Source organism: Sebastes umbrosus, chromosome 11, assembly GCF_015220745.1.
Source record: "Sebastes umbrosus isolate fSebUmb1 chromosome 11, fSebUmb1.pri, whole genome shotgun sequence".
In the NCBI taxonomy this organism is placed as follows: Eukaryota; Metazoa; Chordata; class Actinopteri; order Perciformes; family Sebastidae; genus Sebastes; species Sebastes umbrosus.
In genome coordinates this window covers 34560693-34576846 of record NC_051279.1, presented here as the reverse complement: position 1 = coordinate 34576846, position 16154 = coordinate 34560693, and the positions used below count along the sequence as shown (strand labels likewise).

At 42.1% G+C, this 16154-nt stretch overlaps 2 long non-coding RNA genes across 3 annotated transcripts; both read right to left on the bottom strand.

Moving 5' to 3' along the window:
- Positions 1 to 3267: 3267 nt before the first annotated feature.
- LOC119496704 lies at positions 3268 to 4323 on the bottom strand. Its single transcript, XR_005208781.1, has 3 exons — positions 4086 to 4323; positions 3839 to 3890; positions 3268 to 3434 (listed from the first exon to the last, which is right to left on the bottom strand). It is a non-coding gene; the product is annotated as an uncharacterized LOC119496704 (long non-coding RNA).
- A 3532-nt stretch (positions 4324 to 7855) lies between these two features.
- On the bottom strand, positions 7856 to 9236 carry LOC119496709. Of its 2 annotated transcripts, none has more exons than XR_005208785.1 (2): positions 8812 to 9236; positions 7856 to 8213 (listed from the first exon to the last, which is right to left on the bottom strand). It is a non-coding gene; the product is annotated as an uncharacterized LOC119496709 (long non-coding RNA). The 2 variants fall into 2 exon arrangements; XR_005208786.1 differs by lacking the exon at positions 8812 to 9236 and adding an exon at positions 8449 to 8673.
- Positions 9237 to 16154: the final 6918 nt, after the last annotated feature.

Below are 16154 nucleotides of genomic sequence, written 5' to 3'. Positions count from 1 at the left end.
AATAGATAAAAAGAGAAACCAGAGGTGGGGAGAATCCACCAGAGAGAAATTTCACTTCCTTTCCCAAACCAGTATAAAATAGGACCACCCAGATAAAAGTTTTTCAGTTGCGCGCAGGAAAACAAACTAGAAGCATCATGCAGTACGGCAAACTGCTAATAACGTTTGTTGTAGTATCTGTGTTTATCTCTCTTGTCCTATTTTTTCTGGACAATCCTCGACCAAAAAAGGAGAAGCCAGAAGGAACAGGGAAGAATGTAACGATTAAACTAGCACCAAACGACACCGAGGCACATCAAAATCGCACTGAAACCGTAAATACAACTGCACACCTTAGATCAAAAAGGTCCACGTGTCCTGAAGCCAGGGTTCAATTAAAGTATACGTTGGGAAGTAATACCGGTTATCAGGTAGACTTATGTGATATCATTGACTGTTCGGGGGGGGGGGGAGGGTAAATGGCGGGGGTATGAGGTCTATCTATGTGGTTTCCGCAGAGGGCACCAGTCCTCATTGGGATCCAGATGGTTCCGCGGCCACTAGTACTCAAGGCTCGGTTCCCCTGAAGGAACACATAACCGTTATGCGAGGCTCACTAAAAAGGGTAAAGAGAGGACTAAGCCAGGGGCAAAACCCTCTTATAATCATCATAAGCAACCTGCATATTAACCCCCTACCAAATTCCCCTTGTGGGAATAATGAAACCGCCAACATGATTGTGGGGGTGGACCATTCAAGCACAGACCCCATGGGTTTGGTTAAAATTCATTTTAAAACCAAGGCAATCTCAATAGCATCACCATCCCCGACAACACCACCTCCTCCGTTACAGAAAATAGTTGAACTAGACTTTAACCTGTTGACCACGAATGATATAGTAAGAATAGCCACAGGATATGGGGATAAAAACATCTGGCTAGACTGGATGATATACACAGCCAGAAAACAGAACCAGGGTAATTGTATTGCCTGTTCTACAGCCCGTCCCTCCCTGTTCATGGTGCCAGGACCTGTACATTTGAATGATACCGATGGCTTAGACTGTTTAACTGCTATGTACACACCTGGTACAAATCTCACTAACTGTACTGCTCTGCTTGAAGTGTATCCCCTGATTCCCAACACCACCATTCCTCCCCTGTTTGTACCCAAAAAAGGACATTACGTATGTTTTAACAGAACAGGGAAAATAAATATGTCACTTGGGAATGGTTCATGGTGTGACAGTATGGTAGATGTAACCAATTGGACCAACTCCGCCAACTGGACTTTAGCTAGAGGAGACCTTTTCTGGTACTGTGGGAAGGGTACCCTGATAGTAAGCCTGCCGGCCAATTGGTCAGGTGTGTGTTCCCTAGTTAGACTAGCTGTCCCGATGACCCTAATTGGCTCAGAAGTGCACACCCGAAAGAGGAGAAGTTTCGATCTCCAGCTTAACAATCCTACATACGTCGATGCCATTGGAGTACCTAGAGGAGTCCCTAATGAATATAAACTAGCTGCCCAAATAGCTGCAGGCTTTGAAAACATACCTCTAATAAGTGCTCTGATCCCTATCACTCCTAACAAAAATGTTGACCGCATTAACTACATCCACTATAATGTTCTCCGTTTGACTAATCTAACCCGTGATGCAATTGCCGGACTAGCTGAACAAATGGCTCCTACGTCACTGATGGTGATACAAAATAGAATGGCATTAGATATGCTGCTGGCAGAGAAAGGCGGTGTATGCTCAATGTTCCAAGACTCATGTTGTATTTTCATCCCTAACAATACAGCGCCGGACGGGACTGTAACTAAGGCGCTAGAGGGGCTCCGGACGCTGTCTGAATCCATGCACGATGACTCAGGTATCAACAGCCCCATTAACGACTGGTTAGACCGTACCTTTGGGAAATGGAAGTCCATGGTGGTATCTCTATTCTCCTCAATCCTTGCTGTGTGTGCATGCTTAGTATTATGCGGTTGTTGCTGTATTCCATGTATTCGCCACCTCACTGAGCGTGTGATTATTTCTGCTGTGCAACGAAAGCATCCGGATGCACCTCCTTCTTATCAGATGGCCATGTTCCAAGCTGAGAGACAGGGTCTCCTGGAAATGGTGGGGGATAGTGAAGATGTTGATCCTGAAGAGGTTGTGTGATGATGCTTATAATTAAAACATCTGTACGTAACATGATGATGCTTATAATTAATACATCTGTACGTAACATTATCTATGCTTATAATAAATATATCTGTATGTAACATTATCTGTAGGTGAACTTAGTTAAGTTCAAAAGAGGGTCTGTTGGATTTATTATGTACAAAAGTGCTTACAATAACCTGACTGTTGGATTTGTTATGATTAGAGTGATTGTGAGGAAAGGGAGGAGGCAGGTGCTGTTCTTCTTTTGCAAGGTCAAAGAGAGGAAGGAGCCAGAAGGAGATAACAAAGAAAGCATGCAGCAGAAACATCACGTGCCATAAGCTCATGAATATTAATATTGTGTAAACCATGAATAGGCTGGATCAGGGATAGCTCGGGGTTCAGACTTCGCGAACTGACCCATGCACTGTATGTTGTCAGGGACACGTAGGTTGGATCCAGATATCTGTAAACTCTTTTATTTTTACTTATGCAACATTGATTGTTCGGAATAAATTGAATCATTATGCTTTAACTCATCTGTTTGGAAATTCTCTTTGTCACACAAGATTAACCAACACGTAACTGGGCCTTGACCTCTTGGAGGTAGAAGGCCAGTTCCTTCAGTATACTCAACACTTGAGGAAAAATACATAGTAACTATAAAATCAAATAAATCATGATCTTTTCAATGTTTTTTAAACCTTATGCAACCTTTCTGTAACCTTAACCACAGATATCTTAACATGTGAAACGGGTTTGTACATCTCTCCTTTAGAACCTGAGATATGTAATGTAATAGCCATTAAGAAATGTAAAAATAGATTCTAACAGTGTTAAAACTTGACTATCCTTTGATAAAATGACCAGAATGTATGAATGTCACATTATTTTGAACCATTACAAATGTGAGATCAAGAGACCCAAAAAAACAACCAAGGAAAAGTGCAGTTCAATTGCTGGGGGTGCAATCTATGAACAAAGCTTGGTCTTTTGTGCATAAGTCAGTTTAAGAACATTACCATTACTAGTACTGAATTGCTGGTCATTATGAATTTAGCATTATTCACATTTCAGTGTTAATAACAGGGCCACAATATTTATACCACAGAAATAATTCTGTTAACAGGGAAAATCTGAAATTAAGGCCATCTATCTTTCAACTCTTCCACTCCTGATTCCTTTCCCACAACGTCCTGTCTTCGTAGTGAAAAAGTCTTGTCCATTTTGTCCTTTATCACTGCACGAATAACTCGCAACTTGGCTGGCCTTTTCACGGCCATGGCAGCCCATCCAAAAGGATCTAGTAAAAGCAAGAATAAAAACAGTAGTGTTAGTTGGAGTGAAAAATCGGCCATTAACTTACATCTGATTCATATTCACAAATTCATTGATTCACAATTCTGGTGAAAAGAAGTTGTTTTTGATTTGTGTTTATAATTCTTAAAATATAATAATAAATTAAACATGTAAAAATACTGATATGAAGTGAACCTGCCAATAAATGTTCATACTGTCATGTAATTTCCACTGCATTACTAATTCAACTGAAATTATTGAAATTGCATTTATATACTACATTAGTAAGTTGGCCTATACATCTGTGGTAACTTATTCTCTAAAGTGCTGTATTTCTATTTTGGGTTTGTCATTCCTATTTAAACATACATGAAAATGATGTTCACTGTTGTTCATTTTGGGACTTACCAAATTCAGCAATGTGGCTAAACTGTGACCTTTTCATGAAACAACAGCAAACCTGTAAACACAAAGCAAAAGGTGAGATTTCACATTTAGTTTTTTGTTGGGATAGTTAACATTGTCCATAATTGTCACAACAGACTCTAATTTAATAATTAGGCCTTAGACATACTGGTGGTATTACAGTATACTGCATTAACATTGACAAATGAGAGAATGTGATATGAATTCTTCCTCTTTAATCGATACTCACCGTCTAGTACTCAATCCATTCTCATCATTTTTGATTATGCTTAAAAAGAGTAAAAGTAATATTCATATGAGTTCACAATATTTATATTACAACATGTTGTTTCAAGAGCAAAAAGAGCAAAGTCACCATATAAACTAACATATTCCTCTTAGCAAAACGGTAACTCTGGATTAAAAAATGTGTAGGGCACAGAAAATTGTCAATCACCTGTCGTACTATCAATCCCTCCCTGTGTTGCTTATCTGAGCAGATTCACTGCTTGGAGGGTACCCTGATAGAGGGAGGTGGGGTCTGGAGGGTACCCTGATAGAGGGAGGTGGGGGTCTGGAGGAGCTGCATGGTTTTTCTGGCCTTTTCAGACATGAGATACCTAACTTTTAAAATAAACGAGGTTCCATGCAGTAACCAGAGAGAGAGCTGAGGCTGTAAACAGACCGGCTGTGGATGAGAGACGGCCGGTGAACGTGCGTCACCTCCGTCAAATTACGTTTTGTTTGTTAAACACAAGTTTTAATAAATTGATTTCGTTTTTACTCCAAAGGTTTATGACACTTACAGTAACGTTCATTATGGTCGTCAATTCAGTAGCGTTAAAGTGTCCGCGGAGTTTCACCTAGTCCTCCTCACCTGGCTCTGCTGCTGCTGCAGCTCTCTGTGTGTCTCTGTGTGTCTCTGTGTGTGAGAGCGGCGGAGGAGCCCAGCCCCACCCTGGTAGAAACATGTCCAGACCCGCCGGCCCTCTACCCTTCTCCCGGTCTCCCGTTATAACACAGCCATGCCTCTCCCGAGCACTTTTCTCATGTGAACTCCGGACAATGTCCGAAGAAAATAACTGTAGCTAACAACATTAGCATTAACATTAGCTCCAGTATTGACTTAGCACTTGTGAAACGTTGGTAAAGAAAGGTTTCTCTCTACATGAGACATTAAAGCAGATAACCTGGTTTAGCTAGTGTTAGCTAACAACCGCGCAAAATACAAGAGACAGTGTAAAATAGTTGTCCATCCTGCCACTAACCATAAATGTACACGGAAAACACATGTGCCCCTAAAAACAACACAATTTAGAGTTCTTACCTTGTTTAAAAGAGTTGTCTTGAACAGCAGTCGGTCCTCTCTGTTGAAGCGAGGTAATGGCGGACAGCAAACTTCACGAAGGAGCGAGCTGATGTGACGTCATGTGGTCACGTGACATGAAAATCTCTGGTTTGAAGTGAAAATACTATTTGAGTTAAATTATTGCTTTACTTTACTCCAGGGGGAGTATTATTTGCTTTAAAGCAAAGTGAAAAAAATTGGTTTAAACCGGAAACCATGATTTTCAATCAGACCAATATAGAAATGCACTTTAAATGAATGACACAGTCGTTGCACTTTTTTCAGTGTACCTCGGGGTCTTGTTCGCGAGTGAGGGGACTATGGAACGTGAGATTGGACGGAGAATCGGAGCAGCGGGGGGGGGGGGGGGGGGGGGCAGTATCGCATTCGCTTTACCGCACCGTTGTGACGAAAAGAGAGCTGAGCCGGAAGGCAAAGCTCTCGATCTACCGGTCAGTCTTCGTTCCTACTCTCACCTATGGTCATGAGGGCTGGGTCAGGACCCAAATGACTAGATCGCGGGTACAAGCGGCCGAAATGGGTTTCCTCAGGAGGGTGGCTGGCGTCTCCCTTAGAGATAGGGTGAGAAGCTCAGTTATCCGTGAGGGACTCGGAGTAGAGCCGCTGCTCCTTTGCGTCGAAAGGAGCCAGCTGAGGTGGTTCGGGCATCTGGTAAGGATGCCCCCTGGGCGCCTCCCTTGGGAGGTGTTCCAGGCACGACCAGCTGGGAGGAGGCCGGGGGGGGGAACACCCAGGAGTAGGTGGAGAGATTATATCTCCACTCTGGCCTGGGAACACCTCGGGATCCCCCAGTCAGAGCTGGTTAATGTGGCCCGGGAAAGGGAAGTTTGGGGTCCCCTGCTGGAGCTGTTGCCCCTGCGACCCAACCCCGGATAAGCGGTTGAAGATGGATGGATGGATAGTGAAGCTAAGGCCTGCAGTTTATGATCGCACTTTATCTCACCTCTCAAATATTGTGATCTAGTATGCGCTGTGCATAATAATTTGTGAATAATAAAGTTTGCTGTCTTGGTTTGGAATACGGAGCCTCCATGTTGTTGTACACTATAGTGTACGTTTTTAATGTGTGTGTTCCACACAACGGCATTGGCCTTTATTCACAGTGAGAAAGCTCAGAAAAATCTACCTCGTTCTGGAAAAATATGACGATGCTTTTTCGCCGAGTAACATTCCCGTTTTGTGTGAAAGTACCAATGACAAAAATAACAGTTTTAAAAAATATATTGACGTGCAAATTAATCGCACGAAAAAACACCCTGATGCGTAAAAGCCTTAATGCATTTCAATAATAAAACATTAAATGCCACTTATAATTACTTATAATACAGTTGGAAAGGCGGTAGTGATGCACAGGATCCTCTGGTAATTCAAAATCTCCCGCATAAACAGGCAGAATACTGAGTTCTAACCAAGCAGTCTGATGTGTGTAGAGGTGTGGGATTCTTCTGTAAAAGTCTAATGTCATTTGCATGTGATTTAATCAAGGTGAACACAGTAGAACATGTGTAATGGCACTGCCCTCTGGCACGACACTGCAGACTTTCCTTAAACACATTAAGCATTAATTTTGATGCCAATTCTAATGCTCCTTCTGGTTATAGGGTGTTTGATTAAAATAATTTATTTTGTTTAGTATATAAGCGTTATTCTTAATTAATATTTTTGCTGATAAAATGTTGTTGCTGCAGAAACAGATTCTGAGACGTCTTTTCGCATTCTCAAAATATCAACTCACACAACCTGTTTGCACCTCCTCCCACCAAGCAGAGCTGGGCACCAAAATACTGGATATACTTTATATTTATATAATACTTTGTTTGGTCCCAGTCGTGGTGAGGAGGGTGGTGTCAAATGAAGGAGTGATGTCAAAGCATACCTTCTATTTATTGTATAGTTTCCTTAAAGGAACAGTGTTTAACATTTCGGGGGATCTTTAAGCAGAAATGGAATATAATATTCACAACTATTTTTTCATTAGTGTATAATCACCTGAAACTAAGAATGGTGTTTTCGTTAGCTTAGAATGAGTCCTTCATATCTCCATAGGGAGCAGGTCCTCTTGGAGTCTACCATGTTGCTCCTTCATATTTCTACAGTAGCCCAGAATGGACAAACCAAACTGGCTCTAGAGAGAGACTTTCGCATATATGTGACCTGCTCCATCATTATGAGTCACATTGACCCCGAAACACATTTTGAGTTATCTGTCCGACTGTAAAGAGGAAAGTCTCAGCTTTATGGCAATATCAAGATTATCTTTCTACGCCAAATATTCAATGAGATATGCTCTTTCAAAGTTCGACTGTCATGAAACATTACTTTTGAGAAAAAGGGCATTAAAGATAAGAATTCATATTCAGCCATTTTTTGCATTGATTAAAACACATTTATTGAGACTCAAGTCTAAATGAACACAATATGTTTTGGTCAAAAGTGACACCCAACATTTCATAATTTAGCCTACACATACCTTCATGCTATGTGCACATGTATATGTGCACATAGTCACGAGCACGTGATGTGCACGTGGCCACGTGCACGTGTATGACCACAAGCAGTACAGTAGATAGGGCTAGAAGTCCATGTAGAAAAGAATCCAAAATGTATGGAATAAAATTGATAAAATCTAAAACAAAATATACTGCACATGATATAATATATAGTATATATGTTTATTTCAATATAATAATAATTATATGAAGAATAAATAATTAAAAATATTAAATATGGAGCCATGTGCACACAGGTACATGCACAAACTTACAAGTCCATATCCAAACAATAAAAAAAACATACTAGAAAATGGATAGCATATGAACAAATATTATGTACATATTATGTATGTACAATATTATATAATATAATATATAATAGAAATATAGATATAATAGAAAGACTACGAAATGTGGTGCCTGTGCTCATTCTGCTGGCTTCTCCTGGAGCTCACTGTATCCTTTGACAGGGTCATGTGGGAGCTGATCTTCTCAAGGAGATCCAGATGTTTCTCATCTACAAAATGACATAAAGTGAAAAGCATAAAGTTAAAAATCAAGTCATCTCAAAGATTTTAGGCTGGCTAAATCATGTTGAATCATTGTTGAACGAGGCCTGATCATTATCATATCAATACAGCCCTATATTCATTAACATAGCCTATTCACCATGTGATATCAGATTAATATACAACATATCATTTTACTATATGTTAAGCTATTTCTTTTGCTATTTAAAATGATATCCTCACCTTTTGTGTCTCTCACAGCAACCCTGTCTGTCCCTGTCCCTGTCTCCTAGAAATGACGTTTGTATATTGTTTTCATAAAACCTGGTCCTGTGAGGAGGTAACAGCTGCCTGGATTATGTTCAGATACAGTACTTCTTTGAATGAATTAAACACTACACAACATTTCCTCTTTAATAATAATAATTTATAGGAGACAGGCACCTGAGAGACACACCTGAGACAGACAGACACATATAGACTACACACACTGACACACACATTATTAGCTGCTATTAATGCTTCTTTGCCTGCTCTAGTGATTTTAAAAGTCTTTAAAACAAACAGATAAAATAAGGATAGTGTAGTTTAACTATAAGAACTTACCATTAGTCATTTCTTTCATTTGATCGCGTCTTCTCTCCATCTCCTCCGGTGTAGAGAGCGGCGCTGTTTTACAGTTTGCAGCTACACTGGTACTCCCGGCCGGGCGATCTCAGTCTCTTTAACACTGTCCTGATTTAATAACTTTAATCAGAGACACTGTGTGTCATCATCGGCTCAGCCATGAGTGGAATATCTTCCTCCTCATCTTCCTCCAACTCTCTTTCTCCGTCCTGATCAGCGGATTGAGAGCTAGCCTCTAGCGTTAGCCGGGCGTCCGACCCGACTCGGTGCACCCGCTGTCCTCATCACCCGGTGCGGTGAAATAATCTGAATTTAATTCGGTCCAGTTGTCGTCAGATGTAGCACCTCTAACAGGAATTTAATTTAAAAGTCGAGCGATGTTTTCCTCACGTGAATTCATCTTGTCAAGCCAGCTACAGTGGAGGAAATAAGTATTTGATCCCTTGCCGATTTTGTAAGTTTGCCCACTTACAAAGAAAAGAACGGTCTATAATTTTAATGGTAGGTTTATTTTAACAGTGAGAGACAGAATATAAAAAAAAATCCAGAAAATCAATTCATATAAAAGTTATAAATTGATTTGTATTTGATTGTGGGAAATAAGTATTTGATCCCCTAGCAAAACATGACTCAGTACTTGGTGGAGAAACGTTGTTGGCAAGCACAGAGGTCAGACGTTTCTTGTAGTTGGTCACCAGGTTTGCGCACATCTCAGGAGGGATTTTGGTCCACTCCTCTTTGCAATCATCTCCAAATCCTTAAGGTTTCGAGGCTGTCGCTTGGCAACTCGAAGCTTCAGCTCCCTCCACAGATTTTCTATGGAATTTAGGTCCGGAGACTGGCTAGGCCGCTCCATGACCTTAATGTGCTTTTTTTTGAGTCACTCCTTTGTTGCCTTGGCCGTATGTTTTGGGTCATTGTCGTGCTGGAAGACCCATCCATGACCCATTTTCAGTGTCCTGGCTGAGGGAAGGAGGTTGTCGCCCAACATTTCACGGTACATGGCCCCGTCCATCCTCTCTTCGATGCGGTGAAGTCGTCCTGTCCCCTTAGCAGAGAAACACCCCCAAAACATAATGTTTCCACCTCCATGCTTGACGGTGGGGATGGTGTTCTTGGGGTTATAGTCAGCATTTCTCTTCCTCCAAATACGGCGAGTCGAGTTGATGCCAAAGAGCTTGATTTTGGTCTCATCTGACCATATCACCTTCTCCCAAGCCTTCTCTGAATCATTCAGGTGTTCATTGGCAAACAGACGGGCCTGTACATGTTCCTTCTTGAGCAGGGGGACCTTGTGGGTGCTGCAGGATTTTAATCCATTACGGCGTAGTGTGTTACCAATGATTTTCTTGGTGATTGTGGTCCCAGCTGTCTTGAGGTCATTAAGAAGTTCCTCCCGTGTATTTCTGGGCTGATCCCTCACCTTTCTCATGATCATCGATACCCCACGAGACGAGATCTTGCGTGGAGCCCCAGACCGAGGGCGATTGATGGTCATTTTGTGTTTCTTCCATTTCCGAATAATGGCACCAACAGTTGTCTCCTTCTCACAAAGCTGCTTGCCAATGGTCTTGTAGCCCATTCCAGTCTTGTGCAGGTCTACAATCTTGTCCCTGACGTCCTTGGACAGCCCTTTGGTCTTGCCCATGGTGGAGAGGTTGGAATCTGATTGTGGACAGGTGTCTTTTATACAGGTAATGAGTTGAGACAGTTGTCTTTTATACAGGTCACGAGTTGAGATTCGGAGTACTTTCTTAAAGCGAGAGGACTAATCTAACCGGTCTGTGGGGGCCAGAATTCTTGTTGGTTGCTAGGGGATCAAATACTTATTTCCCACAATAAAATACAAATCAATTTATAACTTTTATATGATGTGATTTTCTGGAATTTTTTTTTAATATTCTGTCTCTCACTGTTAAAATAAACCTACCATTAAAATTATAGACCGTTCTTTTCTTTGTAAGTGGGCAAACTTACAAAATCGGCAAGGGATCAAATACTTATTTCCTCCACTGTATCTCCTCTGTCAACCACAATCTGTCAATCAACTCTATTGAGCCGCGTCAATACAGCGGACTTCCGGTAAAAACTTTACGACAACGTTATGTTTAAGAGCTTCAAAACTAGACTTATCATTTGAATTTTACATTGATTCTTACTTTTTATGAAAGCTGAGACTTTATTTATTCATAAACAAAAACAAACACACTTTTTCATAAAAAAATGTGTTTTTACAAGAATGCGCTGCCGCGACTTACGACTCATTTTGATAGAGCGGGTCACATATACGTTAACTGAAGGCCACCGTAGTTCTCCGACACACTTGTGAAACTGCAGTAACGTGAGCCACAGAGTGCAGAAACTGTGGTACCGCCAGCCGCCGTCTGACTTCTGTTACTCCTGAAGTAGTGTTATTAACTTTTTTGTCAATTTTTTTATACTTTTCTGTTCCCAAGTGGTACTCAAAATGCATAGCCATACACATGGATTCACAGGAAACATTGCATGCGCCTACTGGACATGAAGACAAAGACCAGAGCATTCAATGTAATGTGGGAAACAACATAGAAAGCAAAACAAGAAGAGATACATCTTTGTTGGCGTATGTGCTGGAGGGGCACATTTTATTGGAACAAACAGGTTCCATCTCTGAGTTTAATAACTTTGTTTGGTTTCATGGCAGTGTCAGACAACGTTTTTGACGTCTTTATTAAAACAACATGAGCCAACAAATCCTCTCAGTCACAGTTTGTTTAGCTGCACAGGATACACTGTAGATACACCAGTTGTTCTTGTGATGCATTCTGACAGAGTAGCTGCTTAAGGAAATGTTAAGTCACCAGAAACTAATTTCCTCCATATGTACCTGCAAAAATTAATATTAAAGGTCACAAATTATGCTCATATTCAGGTTCATAGGTGTATTTTAATGTTCTACTAGAACATGTCTACATGCTGTAATGTTCAAAAAAAACTTTATTCTTCTCATACTGTCTGCTTGCATAAAGCCTCTTTCACTCTCTGTCTGAAAAACTCTGGTTCAGAGCCTGTCTCCTCCTAGTCTGCTCCGATTGGTCAGCGTGTCCCGGTCTCTGCTGTCAATCAATTGGCGTCGACACAGCATCACTGCCTGCAGCCGGGGAATGGAGATTCACTGTGTGAGCTACACGGAGTTTATCAGCATTTCTATCGTGAATATTAAACTATATAACTATTTAGAAATCAAAAAGTTTTGCATGTTCCAGCAGGAATCTGATCTGAAATCGGCGAGAAATTAACAACATCTGTGGCCATCTCTGTCACGTTAGCTCAGTATTCACGTTATGCATAAACTCTGTAAACCGTAAACATATACTCTGTTTTACGTTTGTCTTCACAGGTCCATTTGTGAGAAATGACTGACAGAATCATCCCAGTGAAGAAGAAAACATTTGTTGTGAGGAGATACATTCTCTTTATATGTGAGATACAGAGGTAACATGTGACCATCAAACCAGTGGTCAAACGCACCGGGCTCTCCATGAACTACAATGTAAACCTGTCCGTGGCAATAGTAAATACTCAGAGAAAGTGTGTCAGGCGTGAGCTGACGTAGTTTAAAGAGCAAAAAGACACTAAGGGCGGGCGGGAGGGGAGGTGGACGGGTCCAACAAACACAAGGCTCAAGGCTTTCATCCAGGAGACCGCTGTTCATTCACACACGGGACATCCGTGTGTGAAGTTTCACTTTCACGTTACAATCAGCTGTTTGTTTGTGTCCCATGTTCACAACGTTCAGTTTCATTTTCACTTTACAAATGTAGTTTTAAGCCCAACCATGTAGTTCTTTCTTAAACCTAACTATAGTGGTTTTATTGCCTAAACCTAAAGTGACACCAAGGGGCGTGACAAAGCGTCTGTATGTGATGAGTTGGGATGAGAACATTATTGTGAAGGGGGCATACAGCTCTTCTTCCCTCCCCCCTCTCAGAGAATCAGACCACAAAACTGATACAACTTGAAACCACCTACAAGCCACTGGTGGCCACTGATGGCCAGCACAAGGACTTTGAAGGTCTGGTGGTCTAAGGCTGCTGAAGAGTCCCTCAAGGAGTCACAGACTGGGAACTCTTCCAGGAGGACTACACCCCTCACCCTCCAGTTCTCCCCTACCCAACACCTACATGGCACTGGATGGAATTGTATCACAATCCCCACCCCTCCTTCCATGACATGTCAACCACTACTACTGTCCCCCAGGACATTCTCCCAGCCCCACACTTACCACCAGCCAGACTCTATATAAATAGATAAAGCCAGTGGGCCAGACAACAGGACACTTAAAGCAAGTTCTGGGCAACTTGCAGCAGTCTTCCAGCACCTCTTCGATCTTTCCTTGAGGTTGAGGGAGGTGCCCAATCTACAGAAGACCTTTTGCATCGTTCCAGCGCCAAAGAAAGGACATCCCAGTGCTGTCAATGACTACAGACCTGTGACACTTACGTCACATGTCATGAAGACCTTTGAGAGGCGCCACCCGAGGACCCTGCTCACTGCTTACTGCTCAAACATTGGATTGTAGAGGATGCCATCATCTTCCTGACCCACAAGGTCATCTCACACCTGGAGAAGCAGGGATGCACTGTGAGAGTCTTGTTTTTCCAACTTCTCCAGTATGTACAACACCACCTTCTGTCTTCTGAGGGAAAAAATCTACTGGCAATGCAACTGCACCCTGATAGTGCATGCTGCATAATGGACTACCTCACTGGCTGGCCACAGTATGTCAGAGTATGTCTGAGGTTGTGATTAGCAACATCGGAGCACCTCGTGGAACTGCACTGGCACCATTCCTCTTCACTATTTACAACTCAGACTTCCACTTTAACTCTGGTTCCTGCCACCTCAAAATGTTTTCCCACGTCTCCTCCATTGTTGGATGCATCAACAATGACAGTGAGGAGTACAGAGGACTGATGGAGAGCCTCGTCAAGTGGAAAGCATGGACTCATACAGGTACCTTGGTATCCAAATCAACAAACAAATGGACAGGCCTCTTAACACCGATGCCCTGTTCAAGAAGGGACAGAGCAGACTGTTCTTTCTGAGGAGACTCAGATCTTTCAGTGTGTGCAACAGACTCCTGAAGACCTCCTACAGTCTGTAGTAGGCAGTACATTGTTCTTTGCCAAGGTATGCTTGGGGTGATGGCATCAAGGCTGGCGAGACCAACAGACTTAACAAGCTGGTAAGTAAAGCCAGCTCTGTGGTCGGGCTGGAAGTGGACCGCCTGGAGTCAGTGGCAGAGAGGAGGATGAAGGACAAGACCTAAGCCATCAGGGTTAACCCCTCCTATCCCCTCCATGTGGCAGATGGACAGCTCATTCACCCTCGGGATCATCCCACCCAACTGAGCACTTCATGTGCTCCTTTCTACCTGCTGCCGTCAGACTGTACACCAGCAGTTACTTACATCTCTATATCAATACAGAAACACACTGAGTAGCATTATTTAATCATATAATATATATTAGTCTGGTGTACACAGTTAAAAGGGACTGTTTGTAACTTCTTACACGTATAAATCATTGTGGGTCGGTGTCCCATGCACGCTCGCGTGTGTCTACGCTGTTCAGACTCAGACTCCAACACAAACTACAGTGAAGCACCAAAACCTCTTGGTTGTATCTAGTGAAGCCCGTCTGTTAAACAGTGTTGGCCGCGGTCGGAGGACGTAGGGGAGACCGTAGGACCGGAGTCTCTGCTGTACTCTGCTCCTCTGCCTGCCTGCTTGCCTTCACTCAGCTTGCTCCACTCTCACGTGCATGCGCGCACACTCCACACTGCAGAAGAGTTAGTTTAGCTCTGAGAATATCTAGTGAATGTACAGTGGACGTTTGTGCAGAAATAACTGCTGCAGCTCCTCCAGACCAACAGAGGTTTCCCGTGTCTTGTGAAGTGACGGGGCTCCGCAACGAGTTACGTTATCGTCTCCGACCGGGTGCCAGTGTCTCCTCTGTTCCCTCCGACCGCGGTCGGGAGGCTGAAGCAGGAAAGGCCAACACTAGGATCAGCATTGATTCATGGAGAGACCTTCGTCTGGTCAGCTAACATTACTGCCAAGCAGCTGAAATATAGAGTGATATTGTGCTTTTAGCTGACGTGTGTCGCCTCACTGTTTTGACGGATGCTTGCTCAAATTCAGGTAGCGCCTGCACACGGGCGAGCGCGAGCAACAGGATGTTGACTTTCGTTGACTTAACAGCCACAGGTGTTGCTGTAACAACCAATTTCTGATTCTTACAAACAGTCCCTTTAAAGGCCGTGTAAAGGAAATTCAGAGAGTTATTTCTAAACACATTGTAAATGTTGGAAACTGATGACTGAAAACATGTGCAAAGACTGTGAACATTGTAGTACTGGATTGTGGAGTTAGACCGGTAATCTGTTTTTTGCCAGTTTTGTGTTCAGGATTTTTTTTCTTTACTCGCCACTACTGAGAGAATGCACCTTCTCCGCTTGTGGCCGTGGTTTCAGTGCCTTCAGCTGACACGCCCCCAGCGTCTCAGAGCAGAGAATATTGCTGATTTTTCCATGATTTTGAAAGCTAATATTATATACTTGTCAATTTTTTTAATCATTCAAATTTGGCTGGGTGGTTAGTAAAACATTTTTCTGTGGTGTGACGAACCCAGAATGCAGAATTATTTTGGCTTCACACAGACTTTAACACAGACTCGCTGACTCTGCTGCTACTAATCCTACCACTGTCACTTTACCTTGTCATTTTTGTCTCAAAATGGTCTTGTATAGTTTATATTTAGCATTGTATTCTTATTTTAATTTTTATATACAGACGTAGGCAAAGTTGTTGGTAACGTTCCGTTAAAGAGAGAAAAACCCACAATGGTCACTGAAATAACTTGAAACTGACAAAAGTAATAATAAATAAAAATTTACTGAAAATTAACTAATGAAAATCAGCTGTTGTTTTTGAATTGTGGTTCAACAGAATCATTTTAAAAAACAAACTGATGAAACTGGCCTAGACAAAAATGATGGTAGCCCTAGAAAAGATTGAAAATAATTTGACCATAGGGACATATTAAACTAAGGTGTGTCCTGTAATTAGCATCACAGGTGTCTTCAAACTTGTAATCAGTCAGTCTGCCTATTTAAAGGGTGAAAAGTAGTCACTGTGCTGTTTGGTGTCATGGTGTGTACCACACTGAACATGGACCACAGAAAGCTAAGGAGAGAGTTGTCTCAGGAGATCAGAAAGAACATTATAGACCTTCATGTTAAAGGTAAAGGCTATAAGACCATCTCCAAGCAGCTTGACG